Here is a 19,232-nt window from a genome sequence, read left to right as displayed (position 1 = left end):
GTCCCTAGGTAGATCTAGATGGTGAGAGAAGGTATCAGTTGTGGTCAGGAATGTCAGTGTGAGTTCAGAGAGATGGGGAAAGGAAGACCAGAGGATGTCTAAGAAAACCCCAGACACCTCTCTAGCTCTCCTTGCCATGCTGTGTTCACTAACCTGCCTGTTCAAAAGAATATACAATAGAGTGACTTTGATAAGTACATGACCCCAGAAAGCCTGCATCTAGAACAAACCAAGAAGAAGTAGAGTTTGGGTCACACTAAACGCCAGGGAGTGGTGAGATAACCCTTCTTGAACAGTTTTGCTTCCGAGGTCAGGAGGGCCTGGTTATCTATATCATATGAAAGAGGCATTGGACAAGATAAGGTTCCTGCGGAAGAAGGAACCCGACCCTATTACAGAAAAAACATCCTGTCATCTATTTTATTTGGGAAAATCACATTTTATTTTGAAGTGCCCAACCTTTTAACAAAACCCTAAATAAAAGATAGTGGACACTGCCATTCGGTCTTGGTGTCCTTTGTGGTCCCAACTGGAATCCTTTGACACCATCCATCAATCATATAGAAGTATCAGATCCTCAAGAGTATCACACACTTTGTATAGTGTGTGTAGTAATTTAATCCATGAGGTAGAGCATGGGAACCCTATATACACCTGTGTTTAAAATATCACAGGGATGTTTTTAGGGACTAGTGCTAATTGTTTATCCCTCTTTGCCCTTGCTCTACTAATATTATTCTCTACTGCACAGGTCACCTCCCTCAGCATAGTAAACTGTCACAAGTTCATGGTTCTATTAAATTTCTAACATCACAGTCTCTTCAAATTGTTTTGAGACAAGTTTTCCTACACCCAAAATACAGTGTACATGAAAACATGAAATGAGACTCAGTCTTCCTACTATATGTGCAAAATACACACTTGACTATAAAGTGGCCCAGTGGGAATATATACAACTATAATTTGATATACAGGGATTTTCTTTGGAAAGGTTATAAATCTTCCACGTACTGCTTCAGACAAAACAGTCCCTTATGTGCTGTATTTCCTTTGCCAATACTCAGTCCTGCTTTTTCAGAATATTAATCAGGAGAGCTCAGTGGAATAAGTCTTCTTCACAAGAGAAACATAATTCCTTCAATAGTTGAAGGGTTATCCACTAGCCGCTGAAGGGCCATGAAACCATTTCAAGGGAATTTATCAAGTAAAGGAGTTTTTCAGTCTAAGCCAGTTTAAAACGAAGGACCGGCAAAGGACCAGTCTGCACCAGAGCAGAGCGAGACTCTATAGCGGCTTTAACTTTGTTTTGTGAATTGACACTGCTTGGTGTGTGATAATAGTGGCTGAACACCCACTACGCAGTGATTCTGCAAGAAAGGCTTTGTGCCTTTAAGAGTAATCAGGAAGAAGGATGTGCCCATAAAAAACTCTGGTGGCGCGAAGAACCAGCAAAGGACCAGTCTGCACCAGAGCAGAGCGAGACTTTATACTGGTTTTAACTTTGTTTTGTGAATTGACACTGCTTGGTGTGTGATAATAGTGGCCGAACACACACTACGCATTGATTCTGCAAGAAAGGCTTTGTGCCTTTAAGAATAATTAGGAAGAAGGATGTGCGCATAAAAAACACCAGCGGCGGAAGCGCCGGCGCGAAGGACTGGCAAAGGACCAGTGTGCACCACTCCGCGATAGGCAGCATCTGAAGAAAGCAGAGAAACGTCTCTTCTTGGTTAACGTAAGACCTTTCACTGTGAGACGAGCCACGAGGAGACAACGGGTTAACACTCGTATGGAGAACATCAGCGGAGGAGTGCCTGCTTGAATAAGGTCTGTAATGACACGTTTCCTCTTACCTTGTTTTCCATCTCGTTTCTTTTTCGCTTGTTGGGGCGAGTGCAGCACCCACGGGCAGCTTATGTGCAGCAAAGAGTCACGTTTTCTCTTACCTTGGCTTCCCCTTTGCTTACTTTTCGCTTGCTTGGGCGAGCGTGGCACTCGCGTGCAGTGAAGAGAGAACTATGATGCTCACCCTGCGCAGTGGCAGGGTCGCAATCACAAAAAAGCAAAAGCGGCCTTGAAAGCCAAAAAGTAAAAGCGGCCGTGAAAGCCTACGAGGAGGCGGGGTAAGCGATACCGGCGATGAAGCTGGGACTAGATTAACATTGTCAATCCCCCCATGTGGAGCAAGAAATCTCAGACCACGTGATGAAGGATATGCAAGCAGGAGAGATGATGCAACCCGAGAAGAGGCAATTAAACTTGACGCATCACAGCATGCAAATAGAGGACTCAGTCTCACAAGAGTCGAGGATCCCACTATACTCAGAAATAGTGGGAAGAACAACTACAAATGTATTAATACCTCTTTGAGGAATGCATAATCTGAATAATAAAGCCCACATTACCTTCCAAAACACAACATCAATGTAGGGGGAAGAGGTAGAGGATGCCAACAACTAAGAGGGGAGGGACAAAACGAAACAATGACCTCCATAGCCAACACAAATGCTGTAAGGCAAACACAAGGAACTAACTCCAACGATATGATGATACTGGGCCATTCCTTTGAATGCCTGTGTAGCGACATGGAAGGGATTATTTAACATACACATCGAGTGATGCCCAAAGGGGGTAACATCTCTAGGCAGCTACCTCGGGTCTGGGAGGGGGGCTGAACAACTTACGAGCCCTCTGAACAGTACATTCCAGGCACCTGGAAGAGAGCATTACAGGACAACAATTGGACAGGGGCAAGTAATCAGTGACAGTTGTTTTACACCTCAAAACATCACAATGAAAAGAGACTCCAACATAATGCAACAGAGGGACACGTTGGGGCCAGCATCCATATCTGCTCTGCATTTAGTGCTGGAGTCTCTGCTACGCCTGTACGATAACAACAAAGAAACTGTCCAAGGAAATTCAGGGAAATTAGACCGATTGTAACAAGGAATGGAACTACTGCGGGTAGATGGAAAGCAGGCAGCACACTTGGAGGCCCCCTTTCACAAGGGGTTGGAGGAGAAACACCACATTATCCAAGAACCACAAGGTTTGCATGCGGATCCTACGCTCTGGATTGAAACTAGTACTGGTTGGCGAGAGACGGAACAGAGGGAACAGGAGCAATCACTGGACGAGGGCTCTCCAGACTCTCCTTCGCCTTTATGTGCGTAGCTGAACGCTAACAGCACACGAGGTGCTGAACAGGAGAGGTTAACACAAGAATCACCCGTACAAGGAAGGGAAGAACTGGAGACAGTTAACCACCAAGAAGAAGAAGGAAGGGCAAAACAGAACAAACAAAACAGAAAAATAAAAAATAGCAAAAGAAATCTAAGAACCTCCGGCACCAAATGCCAACAAAAACAATAAAGCAACACAATTTGTGGGTGCTCTCTCGCTGGCTGAAAAAGACACAGGTAACACCACGAATGCAAAGTCCCAAAAAAAGTAGAGTAGAGGGTCAAGGAAAGGAAAAGGGACCAGGAAGAAAGAAAAAACGGTCTAAAATCACCACCTACCTGGACTCAGAAGAGAAGGATAACCGTGATCAATCTAACCCAGTCCTTGATGAAAATAAAATGGAGGCTACCATTGGGGAACAGAGTCCACAGGAGATATCAACACCTATGGAATCAGTAGAGAGAGTGCATATAACATTGACAGAGGTTTACCTGGAAAATGGAGTTGAACAGGAGGGGAAAAAATGATAAATGAAACATTTCAAGGCACGGAGATGGAGTGGAGCGTAGACAGAAATGAAAACATGAACAGGGGGAACATAATAAAAGGTTTCCAGGCTGTTCCACAATTAAGAGAACTGCACTCAGAGGACCTTCTGAGCGTGGCCTTCCCCAAAGAAAGGGAGGAAAGATCAGTATGTACCTTCTCCTCAAACCTTATCGCACAACTGATCTGGAGTAATCGAGAGGCACTAAAAACGCTGGGATTTACCCTGGAGGAATTGCTGATGCAGGAGCAAGCAGACACTTTCCTAAACCCTATTCAACTAACAAAGAGTCATCAAAGATCAACGGACACAATCCAGGGGGTACAGAGATTACCTGGGACTTGGACTGGGGATGATTGATCTTGGCTGGAAGGGGCCTTAGAAATGTTTAGGAAGGTCAAACAAAGTCAGCAGCACCTTTTGAAACAGTCGAAGTGAATGTAATATCGTGGAACATCTGTAGATACCTCAAGTTAATAGACAGCCCCTCAATGCCCTTTAAATATGAAAACATTGTGATCTTACAAGAGACAATGGCATTGGAGGATTCTGAGTTGTCAGGATTCAGAACATATTGTAACATGCTATTCGGGGTGTCTATGGTAGACCAAAAGGGGGTTTGGCAGTGGCGGCTGAATGAGGATGGGACTGTAATCATCACACAATCAGGGTATCCTCATTGGATATAATGGCTATACATATCAAAAGTAACTCACCCACACCAAACCTCCTGATCGTAAATATTTATGGAAACCAGTCAACCAGCCATATTGGGAAGCTGCAGATAGTATTAGCCGAACTCTTTGAGGAATGGCTAGGATAAGCCAGGAATATGAATCTACTAATAGCTGGAGACTTTAATGCAGCGTGTGGTTGGCAGAAAGGGAAAAAGTATACACTTCAAGGAGGAAACACTAGAACCAGAAGTGAACAGTTGGGGGGGGTGGGGGCGTTGGAACTTTTTCATGGCAGAGTGGGAATTGTGGGCCTGTACCCCGGAAGAACAACAAATGGACTTCCATACATGGTAGAGGGGAGAACAAACCTCATTGATTGACCATATTTTTACCACCATACAAATAAATTGAAATAATCTGACACGGGGGGCGGAGAGGGAAAGTGATCATCTACCCATTAAGTGTAAAATTTCCATGCAAATGAAAGAGCACCACAGGGAACCCGCGTTGGCTTACACTGATTTGGTTAAGGGGGAATGACTATAAGATGGAACAGTAGAATAAAAAGTGTGTTTACAGAGATTTTGTACCAAGTACTAGTACAAATGGAGAATAGGGCGGTACAGCTCACAGTGTGGAACTATAACATTAAGCTAAAAGTATATTTGGAACTACTATCCCTAAAAGGAAAATGGCACTCAACTAACCCACATAGAAATCCTCCCGATATTAGAATAAGGGGACTACAAATAATAAAAAGAATACAAATTGGCCTTTGTGGGGAACAATTCTGCTTAGACACACTATATCACAAAGAAAAGAGAAAGATTATAGCGCAATACAAAAGTGAATTAAAGTCAATTAAAAGAGAAATCAAGATTAGGAGAAACCAAGATCTAGTGGAGGCACTGGTTAAAAAAGATGCAGTTACATTTCGGTCCATCATCGGAGGAGCTATAAAAAAAGTAGCAACTCCATAGAAGAATGCCAACTTTCAGCGCAAACTTGGGAAACATTTCTAAAAAGAAAAATATGTAGCCCCTAAAAATGAACCACCAATAGATCTAGGTATTAAGGGGGATAACATAGTAAATGAGTGCAGATGGGACCGGAGTGACGTGATATGGGCAATAGGAAGATCAAAGGCCCCTAGGGCCTCAGGCACAGATAACATTCCTCCGGTGGTCATTAAAGAGAATGCTGAGATATGGGCGACTCAGCTGTGGAACCTGTTTCAACACGTTCACCTTCTGGGAGATACCCCAGAGATCTAGAAACAATAATTAATTGTTACAATCTATAAGAAAGGGGACACATTGAGCCCAAGAAACCTTAGGCCTATCGCATTACTAGACTCCATGAGTAAGATTTTTGGAACCTTACTGCTAAGGGACCTTAAAAGAGAGATCAGTAAACTTCATCTTTTATCTGACTCTCAAATAGTATTTCGAGCAGGGATGGGCAGCCCTCTTAATACATTTACCTTGGACCATATGAGAGTAGTCTATTGGTACGGTATACATGGCCTCAATCGACATGACTAGTGCATTTGACACCGTTAGTCGTGGTTGATTGTGGTTGAAGCTCCAACAAGCAGGGGTCTCTGTTACCCTGGTAAATATGCTGGCTCTGTTACACACAAATACCTCGGTAAGAGTGAGGCTGGACAGGGGATGGGCCAGGACAAACCCTGTTTGGACACATGGGAGGTTAAGACAGGGATGCGTTGTGGCTCCAACATTGTACAATCTGTACATGGCAGATGTAGCAGAGATCTGGGAGGGGGGAGGCACTAATCCAGTCATATTAGGATCAGCAATAGTTGACTGTATAGCTTTTGCTGCCGATGACGTAGTGCTGTTTGATTTTAACCCCCTAGGATTACAACGGAAACTGTCACTGTTCCACATATACACAGTCGAGAACAATCTTAAGGTAAATGGATCCAATCTGGAGTATGTGTATTCTCAACACAGAGACATCCAAAAACAATGAAATGGCAAGTGGGAGATGAGCCATTGGAGCGAGTATCCGCCCTGACCGACTTGGGATACGAAGTTGTAAACTCCATATCCCTTGAGGGAGGCACAAAATATCTAACCTCTAAATTTGGTCTGCTACTCGCAAAAATGAGGCTTGTATATGCACAGTTATCCACGTTTTTGCTGACTCCCTTGATTAGGTTTTACCCAATGCAAGTGGGGCCGATGATTTTGTGCGGGCTGGACATCAACCTAAATGACTTAGGAAAACACTTAAACATAATCCAAGGTAAACTCTTGAAAGAGACCGTGAGGCTGGCAAAATCAGTACCAAATGCTGTGATACAGAGTAAGTTTGGGCTAATCTCACTTACTACTATGGCAACATGGAGTAAACTAACGGGCTACGCAAAATTGCAAAATCCTCCAGTGGATTCCCTATATGAAAAATGGGGCAAAGTACAAACACGTACGTTCTTCGGGAAGTTCAATAAACATACTGAAGGCTGAGATGAGCAATTTATTAACTGAAATTGGTTCATCAACAGAGGAGTTGACACTTCATCAAGCCAAAGTAAAGAGAAAGTTGTTTCAACATGACTGGGGGAAAACATAAGAACTATTAAAGTACAGCTTGTATAGGCAATACTCAAAACTGGTGTACAAAAGGGAACAGGTTTTGACATATCTGCTCATTTTTCTTTGCCCAGGAAGGCAACTAGTATATCTCTGCTTTCGATTAAATCAAATGTCCACCCTCGAGAGAGTGGGAATCTAGAAAGGGGGTACAGAAAACAGAGCTGTAGGCTATGTGGCACTCCTGAGCTTAAAGAAATCACCAAACATCCGGTCATGGGCTGTAACGCCTTAAGGGAAGAAAGGTTAAGATACCTAGATATATCGCACAGGAGCGAAGCCCTGTGGGTTAGACTGATGGGTGGACAAGCACACAGACTCATCATGGCGCTCTGCAATCTCCTATACAAAATTCTGGAGAAGTTAGGAAAGGCAGCAGTGGAAGTAGAAACCCCCAAATTGGCTTAGTCTGAAAGGGAGTAACTTGAGCTGCATGTTTTCTCCTTTGCGTTTGTTTTTGTCTGTATTCTTCTGTTTTTACTCTCCTTCTTTAGAACCTATATTTTTAAGTGCGTAACAAATGTAAAAGAATAGTTACATTTTTTAAATCATTTATAGATCTTTCTTATACATTCTGTTCTTTCTTCTTTGAGTAATTGTGTTTTCTATATTGTATATGCACACAGTTGATACTCAAATACATTTTTTTTAAACTCCCTTACTATGTGTTAGGGAGAATTCTCAAGAATGTGCTAATTTCCCTTACCTTTTGAGACCCCCAGCAACTTTGCTGGATTTCTAGGATTTAAATTTTTACCTGGAAAGAGTGTGAGCCTTTTTCCCACTCTTTTATGTATTTTGATGTGTGTTTTACTTTTGTGTTCTTTGGAATATGGAGTTTTTAGACAAACTCCATAGGCATCATCTTTTTCTTGTGTGTCACACAGAACCTTCAGTGCAGTGGCACAGGGATGTCTTTCAGACTGTCTCCCAGTGCATGTAAAGTTAAATTGACTTTGCTAGTCTTTTTAAAGTCATAGACCCAGCACACACTGGGCCTCATTACGAGGTGGGCGTTAAGGGGTTAATGGCGCTGGTAAAGGTGCTGGAGCTGTTAACCCCTTACCGCCCTATTACGAGGTCCGCTCGCGGGACCCGCTCTGCACGCCTGGTTTTACCAGACGTCCTTAGCGGGTCCCGCGAGCAGCCCAGCATGCTAACAACGGGCTCATCATTAGCGGGCCCGTTGTTAGCATGCTTCCCATTCCCATTGAGCCCTATGGGGGATCAAATGGGAATGGGGATGGTCCAGGTTCGCTGAATGGGGAAATACTGGGCCCTCCAAGGTCGAAATGGCCCGGTATTTCCCCCATTCAGGGAACCCGGACCCGTGTTTGGAGGCAGCCATGCCCTTTTTAAGGGCATGGCTGCCTCCAAACTCGTAATGAGGCCCACTATCTTCCTATAGAGTGCTGGAGGGGTTGCCTAGCACCTCCTGTGTCTAAACACCCATGTAACAGTCAAATGTTACCCTTTCCTCTTGAAATGGCTGGCGGCAGTGGTTTAAGAACAAACTACCATGATTTTTCCCAACCGCAAACACTGGTAGCTAAAAATCGGGTCAGCCAAGTTTTCCAATATGGCACCCAAGACCCCTCTGTAAAAACAGACTCCGGTCATCTTTTTTTGCTGTTTCTTTTAGGAAAGGTCCTTCTAGTGTTTGTCTCTGCGCGCCAAATCAGGTTTGGTCCCTTTGTTCGATGGCCTTTGGCGGGCTTCAGTGCTGAAGCCCTCCTCTGGCACCTGAGTGTCTGGGGTGAACTCGATGTGAGGGAGGTGCCCGAAACTCCCTGTGCTTAGTCTCCTATGAGAGCTGAATGCACTCTGGCATGATTGGCTGGCTGACTGTCCAGAAAGGACAGCCACCCTGCTGGGTAAGTGACAGCTAAGCTGGAATGAATGGGAGAAAACAGTTTAAAAGCAGGTCTCTGAGACTTGGAAAGCAGAGTCGACCACCGGAATGAAAGAAACGAAGACGAGCTGAAGGAAGACGACTGCTGCAACTCCTGGACCATTGGTTTACTCGGTGAAGCCCTGCTGCAGGTCTGAATTGCCTGAAACTCCCTCGACAGAGAAGCCCTTCAAGAATGACTTCTTCCCTTGAGCTGGTGGGAACAAACAACTCGTAAGCCACCTGGACACTGTCTCCATACTGGTCGAATTTTCTTCAGAGTGCTGTTGAAAACCGGATAGCCAGTGAGAAGGACACCAGTTTGTGGACTTTAAGGCACTCACACCTCAAAACCGACGTTTAGACAAGCTGTGGCTTCTTCCCTGGGCAGTGCAGGAACCTCCCGACGTCCTCCTTCTTGTCCCCACAACTGAAGCTCAGGAACAGCGAGTTCTGCAGGAACTGCCAGGAACAACTGCCTCGGCTACACCTTTTTTTCATCCACAAGGTACTGTGCAAACACGGTGTGGAAATCCTTTCTGCCGTGGTGAAAGTTTGTGAAACTTTCCCAACTTTCCCAACTTTGGAGTCTTGTTCGCTCCTAAACCAACATATAACTCTTTTCCGGCAAACTACTTCTAAGAACATTGGCAACGACTTAACTGTATACTACCAGAACTGTGCTATCCTATCCAAGACACTGACCCATTGACTTTGGCCCAGGCCTATTTAATTGAATTGCCTCTTCTAGTGAACTGAAACTATTTGCCCTGCCTCTGAAAGTAATTGTGTTTTGATTCTTATAACCTTTTTCTTTCTACCCCTTTTGAAAGTTACTGAAGTGCCATTTTGCTCCTACTTCAGGGGAGCCTAACTTGTTCAGAAACGTATTGGTTGCATACTGTAGTGTATTATAGTGTGATATTGAGCTGCTTCTTGCTAGTGGAATGTTTTCTAACTTAATGTGTAAATACATGTATATTTTTTACCAAGAAACCTTGAGTAAGTGTTTGTTTAAACTACTGTGATTGCAAGTCCTTTGTGTAACAACTTGTACTGCTCACCTCCCTCTTGAGATAAGTCTGCCTGCTCAGCCACTGCTACCACATAACTGTGTAGTACAGGCTTGTACCAAAGGTGAGATTGTGCTTACACCTGTAGTCTTAATTGTGTGTAGTGTTTCCAAAGGGTACTGCATGTAATTCTGCCTAACACTAGTGGCAAGTGGTGAGGATAAAATATAGTTATTACACTGAGTGTGCTGCTCGCTCTTACCTTTGTTCAAATAGCCCTCACAAGGCTAAGCACCACTAGAAAAGCAATTGTTTTATCATGCCTGATATGGATAGCTACAGACAGGAGACCCTAGTCATTTTAACAGTTGATCAACTGAGAGAAATTTGTAAAGCTAGGAACCTCACTGTTAAAGGCAAAAATAATGAATTAATAGAAAAGTTGTTGGAATGTCAAAGTCAAAGAAATAGGTCTGCTGTACCTACTTCTGATGAAAATGTGGGAAATGATGATGAGGATGATAATGTTTCAGAGTCTAATTCAGATATTATTGAAGAGTTAGATGAGGCAGAGGAGTCTCAAGATGTGGGCCTCATTTGACCTCTACCTGCTCTTAGGCCTCAACCTTTTGCTACAGGGACCCTACCAGGTCCAATACTGAGTCCAGAGTTTGTCTCTCGAGAAGATGAGACTTGAGTTAGAATTCAAAAGGATCCAAGCCCAAACTGAAAGTAAACATCAAGAACTTAAACTAAGGGAAATGGAAGTACAATATGCTCTTGAAATGAAGAAATTGTCTCTTGAGAATGGTTCTCTCCCAGAGTCTTCTAAGTCTTCCAGTCCTAAGAGGCCTTGCATGCCCAAAGATGCAGTAAGTATGTATGAGGTTAAGCTTGATATTTTGGATTGGTTGGCAACTTTTGAATATAACCATGGGATTCAGGAAATTACAGGGAATCAGCTAATTCCTTGGCTTTTGTCTAGGCTACCCCCAGTTGCATCTGATGTTGTAATGGAGATGGGAGAAGTAGACAGGATGGAGTATGAAAGTGTGAAACTAGCTTTGATAGCTAGGTTTGGGAAAACTCCTTCCCAGTATCTTAAGAGGTTTAGAACCCTCAAAAAGCATAATGGTACCCCTTGTGCTACCTGGGTGTGTGAATGTTTGAAAAACTTAGATGGTTGGGTTAAGGGTTGCAGAGCTAACACTTATGAAAGTATGAGAAATCTGTTTATGTTGGAGTCTATCTATTATGCCTGCTCTCCTGAGCTGAGACAGCACTTGGCTGACTCTAAGGAAATTGATCCAAAGACGTTAGCAAGGGCTGCTGACTTGTGGGTTGCCAACAGGGCTACTCACAAGGATTCTGGGGCAACTCAGAAGAAGGATGAGGGAAAGCAGCACAAGAAAGATACCAAAGAGAATTCCAATACCGCCAATACAAAAGAGGGCCACAAACATAACAAGGGCAAGCCCCCTGGGAAACCGAATCAGGCTAGTGAAACCTCTGGTGCTAAACCAGAGGGAGGTCAGACCAAACCCCCATTCATAAAGATATTTGGAAAATGTTATGCTTGTGGGTCAACTGACCATGTGAAAGGGGATCCCAGATGTAAGGGTAAACCTTCAGGGTCACCTACTGATTGAGGAACCCATGGAAGTCTCAGCCAGTGTTTCTTTAGTGTCTCTGGGTCTGTGGGAACAACAGAACTTAGATGTTGACAATTCCATCCCAGACAATACTAAAGAGTATTACAAAGACAGTGTTCTTGTGAATTGTCAGGAGACCCCTGCCATCAGAGACACTGAGGCCAGCATTACTGTGGTGAATGAATCTTTTTTCAAGGTAGAGGATGTTGCTAAGGCACCCAAATACCTCACTAAGCTTGCTGGAGGCCCTGTCCAAATGTGTCAACGGTTACCAGCTCTCATCCAGTGAAATGACATGACTGTCAAGATACCTGTAAGTGTGCAGAGTGAAGTACCTGGTAGAGTCCTTTTGGGGAATGACTTAAAAACTCGTGGAGTTGTAACAAGCACCCCCAGGACTCCCAGCAATAGGAAACAGGAGCAGACAGGAAGGCCAGAGAGAGTACCTTAAAAGGCCCTCAAGGGGAAAGTATAGAGGAAACTATGACCCCAGCCCACCTACTGCATGCCGTTTCTAAGAAAAAGGAGAACAAGGTGAACCCTAAAACCTCAAGGAACAAGCCAGCCAGCACTCCTGTGCTACCTACAAGGACATCCACGAGAGGACTGTCCAAAGTCACACCTGTGACTCCTCCACCAGCTGAGGCTGAGTGTGAGGAACAACCTAGTGTGGTTGAATCAGCTGCTGAGGAATCAGAGCTGGAAGAGGACCTTTCTCCTGTTGGAGATTTGGATCCTGCAGACCATCCTGAGCTGCAGTCTTTACTGGGAGAAGGTGGACCTTGTAGGGCAGACTTCAGCAGAGGTCAAAGAGAGTGTCCTACTCTTTAAGGTCTTCACCAACAGGCACCTTCCCAGCTGGAAGGGCAAGAGCCAGGGAAGCATAGGGTATACTGTGAAGATGGCCTCTTCTACAGTGAACCTACTGAGTCTATTCCAGGGGACTACAGAAGACTTGTAGTGCCTCTAGAGAGCAGACAACAGTTCCTACAGTTAGCCCATGAGATTCCTTTAGCTGGTCACTTGAGTTTCAAGAAGACTAAGGAAAGGCTTTCTCTGTATTTCTACTGGTCTAAGTTGGGGTCTGATGTAGATAAATTCTGTAGGAGCTGTCACACTTGTCAGACATCTGGCAAGAGTGGAGCCAAGAATGTGGCACCCTTGGTGCCTCTCCCAGTGGCGGCAGTCCCTTTTGAGAAGGTAGGAATCAACATTGTTTGTCCTTTAGATCCTCCCAACTTCTTCAGGCAACATGTTTAACCTGGTTGTAGTAGACCATGCTACTAGGTATCCTGAAGCAATACCTATGAGAGCTGTTACAGCTCAGGCTGTTGCTAAGGCCATACTTGGTATTTTTACCAGGGTAGGTTTTCCTAAGGAAGTCATCTCTAACAGGGGATGCAATTCTATGTCCCACTACATGCAGGCCATGTGGAAGAACTGCGGAGTGACTTACAAGTTCTCAACTGCCTACCATCCACAGACAAATTGATTGGTAGAGAGGTTTAAATGAACAATGAAGAGCATGATAGGTGCTTTAAAAGAACCCCTTAGAAGAAAGTGGGACCTTCTGTCACAACCTTAACCCTTGACCAGGGAACTCAGGCACCATGGCCCCTACCACAGTACTTGAACAAAGCCAGAAAGGCCCACTTCAGCCCGTTGCGGGTGCGGTGGACGCAATCCTGGTGCCGTTGGCATCAGGCTCACTTGGCAAGAATGGATTCCAATGGACAATGGGTGAACATGGCTGCCCCCACAAGGATCATCGGGGAACTGCAACAAGCAGTCTAGCATCAGGGTGGGGTCCACCCCAAAGGCACCTGGGATACCTGCCGGGTATTTAAACCACGCCCGACCTGAGGCACGTGCTTTGCATTATTCTGCTCTAGCAGCGTGACGCTCACCGTGACCTGCTCAGTATCCTGGCCCACGCGGGCAAAGAACTTCAGCAAACTCAGCCATCCTTACCTGTTCAGCTCCAGTTCCTCCATCCAGACAGAACCTTCGGGGATTTCCATAGTCCTCCTGCTACATCACTGGGACAATAGAGGCAAGAATCAGAAGCTACTTACTCAGTTCTCCTGGAAGGCCTCCGCCATTCTGAACATCCTCTTCGACGTTTGGTCCCGATCCATCAACGTTTTCAGGAGTTCTCCGCGACCTGTAAAGAGCAACAGCACAGGTCAGTCCACTTGCAAGGACGCTTAGCGCTGCATCTAGCGCATCCTTACCTTCTCTAACTCTGCCGTCAGCCTTGGCTCGCTCCATCGGCCCCTGCAAGACAAGAGAAGAAGGTTACTGGAGCATTTAACAACACAGACATTATCCAAAAAAAAAAAGACTTACCTGAAAGGTGGAGTCGCAGCCGGTCTGGACTCCGGGCTATCGCCAGTGAAGTAACTCAGCGGGCCAAGCCAACAACGATGCACCCCTGCCCAGTACGGCAGGACGGAGAGCTCAACACTCTGAAAATCAAGGTGAGAGACGTCCCAAGGGGAAACGCAAGGGGAACGCAGGGAGGTGGGTCTCTCGAGGGAAGGAGACGTTGCTAAAATCCACCTCCTATCTTTTAGAACCGAATCCTGGCAGACCGAACGCCGGGGAAGGTGCAGTGTACTCAAAAGCATCCCCGACCAGTCGAGCGGTGCCCCTGTGGATACAAGGTGAGCGTTACACCTTCTACTGCCATGCCTCTATTTGCTTATATAGAAGTCCCTCAGGAAGGAGTTGTATTTAGTCCCTTTGAGAGTCCCTATGGCCATCGAGTTAGAGGTCCTTTGGCCCTAATTATGGAGGGGTTGGAGAGTGCTCCTTCCCTCAAGCCAGTGAGAGTCACTAATGATGTGATAGGTCTCTGGAGGAGAATGTCACACATGATGGCAGAAGCATCAGATAACTTGAAAGCAGGTCAGGCTCTGGTGAAGCATTGGCATGACCAGAAGGCCAACCTGGTTGAGTTTACTCAAGACCAGCAAGTTCTAGTTATGGTACCTACAAGTCAGAGGGCCTTACAGGGCAAATGGATAGGACCCTTCAAGGTTGTGGGAAAACCTGGAGAGGTCAACTTTCTGGTGGGCTTAGGCAATCCTAAGGAGGCTCCCAGAGACTTTCACACCAACCGTCTAAAAGCTTATGTCTCAAGACCAGAAGTAGGAGCTTTGCTTCTAGCTTCAGCTCAAGAGGAGGAAGAGAGTGAACCTCTATCTGACCTACTCAGAGGACAGCCTTTAGATGAGAAGATAGGAGTACATCTCTCTTCTAATCTGACGCTGGAACAGCAGGAGGAGTGTAAGCTTCTGTTGAATCAGTTTGCCTCCCTGTTTTCACCATCACCAGGCTTGACCCCTTGGGGCCAGCATAATATTCTCACTGGTGACTGTTTACCTGTTGAAAGCAGAGGTTACAGGATGTCAAATCATGTAAGAACCCACAAAAAGGAAGGGGTCAACAAGATGCTTGATCTCGGGGTAATATAGCCATCTACCAGTCCATGGTATAGTCCAGTTGTACTAGTGCCAAAGGCAGGATCCAAAGAGTTGAGATTCTGTGTGGACTATAGAGCTCTTAATGCAGTCACAAAGATGCAGCCCAACCCCCATCAAGCTCCCCAATCTTAAACCTGCTGTCGGAAAGCATCTGGGCAGCGGTCTAGGTATAGCTGGCGGCGCGAACAAGGGAAGTGCCAGCCTTGTGTTTACACCATCTGCAGTGGGACTCCAGCTGAACAAATATAAGTTCCATTAACTTTCGCCCCGTTTGGGGGGAAGCAACTAAATATATCTGTTTGGTTGGAAAAGAACATCTCTCTTGCAAAGTCATGCAAAATGGGAGGTCTGTAGTGAGTACACCAGGATGTCATTGATGTCATCGATGAACACTAGGGCGCAGACATCAATGAGTTCTCTAAGCACATCATTCATGAAGGATTGGAATGCGGCTGGGGCATTACACAGACCGAACGGCGTTACTTGGTATTCATATAGGCCGTATTTGGTGCGGAATGCCGTTTTCCACTCATCCCCTTCTTTAATGCACACTAGATGATAGGCCCCTCTAAGATCTTTTGGTATAAATCTGGGCTTCTTTAACTTGGTCTAGTAGTTCCGGGATTAGCGGCAGAGGATAACGGTTTTTGACGGTGATTTGGTTCAGAGCACGGTAGTCGATGCACATTCTCAAGTCTCCTTCTTTTTTCGGTACGAAGAATAACGGAGCCGTGGCCGATGACTTAGACGGGCGGATGAAACCGTTGGCCAGGTATTGCTTCAGGTATGTCTTCAGGTGCTGGTTTTCAGGTTCTGTGAGCGCATAGATACGTCCGCACGGAATCCGGGTTCCAGGCAGCAGATCGAGCAGGCAATCGAAGGGTCTGTGGGGGGGGCAAGGTATTTGCTTGCTCTTTTTGAAAGACATCTTGAAAGTCTTGATAGTGCGCTGGCAGGGTGGTTACCCCTCCCAGGACGCTCACTGCACATTGACGCCCAGGAGGACTGGCATGCTTCCCCTTCGGACCTTTAAGGGTAGCAAGCATGTGTGCAGCTATAGGCGAAAACCAATTTGCGAGCACGCCAGTTAATTCATGGGTTATGTGCGACTAGCCATGGCATTCCCAGGATTAGCCGAAACTGCGGTGCCTTGATCAGATCGAAGGTGATAATCTCACTATGTCCATCCTCACACAAGAGGGTGAGTTCTGTGGTGCACAGGACCTGAGGCGATCTCGGTGCCGTCAACAGTAGTGACCGTCTCTGCGGTTGGTTTAGGTCAAAGAGGTAGCCCCATCTTTGCTGCAACGTCCTGATCTATATAGTTCCCCACTGCTCCACTGTCGATATACGCTTCTGTTGAATGCATGACAGATGGCTGCTGGTGGGTAATTAAGATCACAGCTAGAGCAAAATGGGAGGTCTGTAGTTGAGAAGGGGCACCAGACTGGGCTGCCCCTTCCCTCCATTATAGTTTGCTCTCACTATTGAACCAATGGCTGTGCTGGTTAGGAAGGTACACGGACACAGAGGGATGAGAATAAATGGCCCTCCCCAGATTATTTTGTTATATGCTGACGGTACTCTACTATTTGTCCGGCACCCTGAAAACAACCTTGCCTCCATAATGAATGATATCCATACATTCTCCCGTTATTCAGGATACAGAATAAATGATGCCAAGCTGGAATTGTTTCCAATTGTGCCTACCAGTACTCACCCACCTAAAATACGGGGGTTCAAATGGTCGCCAGTTCATTTTAGGTACTTGGGTTTTAAGGTGTTGGGCAACCAAAAGTCGCTGTACACAGACAGCTATGAAACCTACTTGCAACAATTGTCTACCAAGCTACTGCTGTGGTCAAAACTCCCAATCACACTGTATGGGTGGGGGGCACTACTGAAGATGATGGTTCTCCCAAAGTTACTGTATTTCTTTGGTGATGTCCCCCTGTGGCCGGGGCGAGCATTTTTCACTACACTCAAATCATTAGACTCTACGTTTGTTTGGGATTCCGGAGTGGCAAGAATTAATTGGCAAAGATTATCTGAACCATATACATGTGGGGGTCTTGCGGCAACAGATTACGAATTATATTACCTGACATCGCAGCCCAATTTGCAAGACACTCGTACAACACTGAGAAAAAAGCTACACACATACCTCTGGAGAAATACGGGGCGTCCCCCACAAATATTTGCTCTGTTATATTTAGTAAAATGCACAAAGACTCCTGTTCCTTTGACCCTGTAAGTACAACCGTTAATGCATGGATGAGAATTTTCAGGAAGATTGGGGTGGAGGTACCCTATAACCACGAGTCCCTTTTGTGGTGCTTTCCGGGCATCTCCCCCACGTTTCATAAGATGCTACAGAAGTCCTGGGGTCCTTTAGGGCAATTGAAAATAGGTGACGTGTACCCGAAAGGGAAATCTGTAACTCAAAATGAATTTGTCGATACTCTAGGAGGAGGCCAATTGACACTGCTGCAATACCACAGAATGCGAGCCACATTCCGCAAGAAATGGCCATCATTCCCGATGGAACCAGAGACGCATGACTGTATAAGCGCCATAGTGTCAAATGATGGTATAAAATGCAGAGTGTCCAGATTACACAGGTTAATACAATCACACCTTTACCCCCAATTCCATTAAAAAAGTATGGGAAAAACTTGTGGGAACTTCAATTGGGGACGTCAAGTGGAGCAAATACTGTCAACTAACTAAGTTGGTGTCTCTGAATGCTGGGCTGCGATTGATCCAATTTAAGGTCCTGAACCGATTGCACTACACGCCCACCAGAATGGCTAAGTTCATGTCAGATTGTACGGGGGAATGCTTGAAGTGTGGGAGCCCGCAAGCTGATGCTTTTCGTATGTACTGATCGTGCCCCCTGATCATGACATTTTGGGGCAAGGTCTCTGAGGCTATAGAGGATATAGTAAACATCCAATTTTCACTCGCTCCACTCAAATACCAGTTTGGGGATATCGGAAAGACCTCCGAGATTACAAGAAGATTGTTTAATGTTGCATGCGCTGTTGCGAAAAAATGCATATTAAAAGGTTGGAAGTCCAAGAATACACCCAGCCTTGAGGACTGGCTGTACGAATTGACCTATGTAAATGAATGCGAATATACATTTGTTCTGTCTGTACCCTCGACATGCTGCCCTAAGGACACTTGTGCCCCATTCAGACTGTACTTGTGCAAGACTTATTTTGACACTGCTAGCACCGGGGATCCAGACAATACTCACTTGTAAATGTAAATGCTGTTGCTCACCTATGGAAATGTTATACACTGTAAATATATGATTGTGAACGACGATGCTTGATATGACAATTGAATAGAGTTTTTAAAAAACAGAAATAGACTCAATTCTTCTCTTGTGCCTTGCCATAGACCAAAGATGTCATAAATGAATCTTCCCCAATCTTTATATATAAAGCTGAATGTATGCATGTGTGCATGTTTGTCTGGCTATACAAATCCACACTGTTGAACCCATGTCTACCAAATTTTGAGTGGATTCCTCTTTTGTTGGGGCAGGATTGTAGTCTATGTTTGATGCAAAAAATTCAAATCGATTTCTCTGAAGTCATACTCAACAAGGCACTCATTCTTATGGAAGACATTTGCCACTCAATGGGCCTCATTACACGGAAGGCGGTAATGGTTAACGGTCACCGGTAATGCTACCGGTGACTGTGAACCCATACCGCCTTATTATGAGGTCCCTTTGCGGGTTGGTACTTTAACGCCTGCTTTTAGCAGGCGTTAAATGAACCCGCAAAGGCACCTTGGTGCTAATTATGGTACCGCAATTTGCGATTATATCCTATGGGGCAAAAATGGGAATGGGGAAGGGCCTTGGTGAATGGGGAATTACCGCCCCCGCTCACCTTGGAGTAGGGCGGTAATTCCGCCATCCACCAAGGCGGACACGGTAAAATACCGGCGGCATGGTTACCGCCTACCGTGTAATGAGGCCCAATGTCCGGAAAAGGTCTTTAGCAACTTGGACTACCAACTCCACTGAGAAGTGTCAGCAATCTCCTTTCCACAGACATTCTACGTGAGACAAATTACAACACTGACATCTTGGAAGCATATGTTGCCACAAACAAACCACACTAGGTACCAGACCAAAGAAC

The 19,232-nt window shown here is 45.3% G+C and overlaps 1 long non-coding RNA gene across 1 annotated transcript in view; it reads left to right on the top strand.

Moving 5' to 3' along the window:
• The first annotated feature begins 1,444 nt into the window (after nucleotides 1-1,444).
• The window catches only part of LOC138526339 (uncharacterized), a 198,872-nt gene continuing 181,084 nt past the window's right edge, over nucleotides 1,445-19,232 (top strand). Inside the window, exon 1 of the long non-coding RNA XR_011283560.1 lies at nucleotides 1,445-1,827. This is a non-coding gene — a long non-coding RNA (uncharacterized lncRNA). The remainder of the gene's footprint in view (nucleotides 1,828-19,232) is intronic.

The sequence above is a fragment of the Ambystoma mexicanum genome, chromosome 1q (genome assembly GCF_040938575.1).
Source record: "Ambystoma mexicanum isolate Mex_15411 chromosome 1q, UKY_AmexF1_1, whole genome shotgun sequence".
Classification (NCBI taxonomy): domain Eukaryota; kingdom Metazoa; phylum Chordata; class Amphibia; order Caudata; family Ambystomatidae; genus Ambystoma; species Ambystoma mexicanum.
This window is presented reverse-complemented; position numbering and strand designations above follow the sequence as displayed.